The 1,504-nt window shown below is 39.2% G+C and overlaps 1 pseudogene; it reads right to left on the bottom strand.

Moving 5' to 3' along the window:
- Positions 1–979, bottom strand: LOC149148294 (protein POLLEN DEFECTIVE IN GUIDANCE 1 pseudogene; annotated as a pseudogene).
- Positions 980–1,504: the final 525 nt, after the last annotated feature.

The following is a 1,504-nucleotide window of genomic DNA, read 5'->3' as shown; positions in this document are numbered from 1 at the left end:
TTAAGAGAAAATTACAAACAAAAAATAAGTAGACGGTTTTATCTCGTTAAATTTTGCAAGAAACACATGCTCGATAACATCCACAAGAATTTCATAACACCAAATCATGCATGCGTTCATTACAAAACTCCAAAACCATGCATTTTCTGCCTCCAAAATGTTTTGAGCCAATACAAATATGATGTATGCTGTGATATGGAGCCTCTCCACGGTATCATAATATGCCATCTTGTGCAGATTCTCTTTGCTCACACGTTTGAAAACATTGTTCTTAATCTCCACAAAATTATTTGACACAAGTAGTGCCAACAAGGCATTGTGTGTGAGATATGATTGCAGCTGATATAGTAATTTCTTGGGCTAAAATGACAGAGGATGAATGCAACAACAACTATCATTTGGTCCAGAATGAAATGTGCAGTCTCAAATGCCATAGATTCTTTAGAGCTACTTGCAACTCCCTCTGCTGAATTGAATAACACTTGAAGCACATCCCCTCCAAATGACTGGAAGAGTTTATCAAATATCTCTAGTACATTAAACACCACATAAATTTTGACAGTGCCTTGTCCTCTGATAAAATGGTAGATGAGACTAATATCTATTACTTGGGGATGTGCCACTCAACAAATCAATATGACTAAGCATCCTATGTCAGAAAGCTCATCAGCACACGACCTCTGGAACTGACCATCAAGCATCTCCATGTGAATGCCAGTATCTTTGCTGGCATGATAGTCAATAATGATAGAAAGGAATCAAGGCACACAAAAAATCCTACATCAATAAGAAATTAACATCTTCAGGGATCATGGAACATTGTACTGTAAACCCTCTGTCTCTTTTTATCATTTCCAACTGATGTTGTGCTTCGCAGAGAACTTCCTCCATATATTTCACTAAAAAAATATTGGAATGGGGACATCCCAACATATGTAGGATATTTGGAGCTGTGAGCAATCACATGCTCTCAATCCATCAGTGCTTAGGGATCTCCGAAACTGACCCTTCCCCTATTTGAATCCTTGTCAGGTTGTTGCTGTTGTTTTGATCCACAACTTGGAGAAGCGGCCCCATTCGATTTCTGATCTTATGTTATTTCATTCTCAACTATGCATTTCATGCAAGAGTTGGCCTTCACATTCAAACTATCATTCAGAGTCCACTGCCTCAACTTAGGAGGAGAACCCCAATTGTTGCACATATTCGAAATGTCTTCCAGATTTGTTGGCGTATTCACGACGACCGATCTATGTGCCCCTAGTAAAGAAACCAAAACCCTGTCCTCTGGGTCGACCGACTCCACTTGATCAATACCCATAACTCCATTTGCATGTGCATCCATATATGTTGCTTCCTGGAAAATCAAAGAATCGTCCGTTGTTGTATGGTCTCTCTCATTATTTAGGGCAATTGGCTCATCTTTCTTGGTGTTATTATTACTATCATCTTCTAGCAATAGAGAAACAGAGTTCTCTGCATGGCATTGAATAACCTCGTGCCC

The sequence above is a fragment of the Pinus tabuliformis genome, chromosome 9 (assembly GCF_031772625.1).
Source record: "Pinus tabuliformis cultivar Carrire ecotype Pingquan chromosome 9, CPIR1, whole genome shotgun sequence".
NCBI lineage: Eukaryota > Viridiplantae > Streptophyta > Pinopsida > Pinales > Pinaceae > Pinus > Pinus tabuliformis.
The sequence above is the reverse complement of the archived record's forward strand: the minus strand, read 5'-3'. Positions and strand labels throughout refer to the sequence as shown.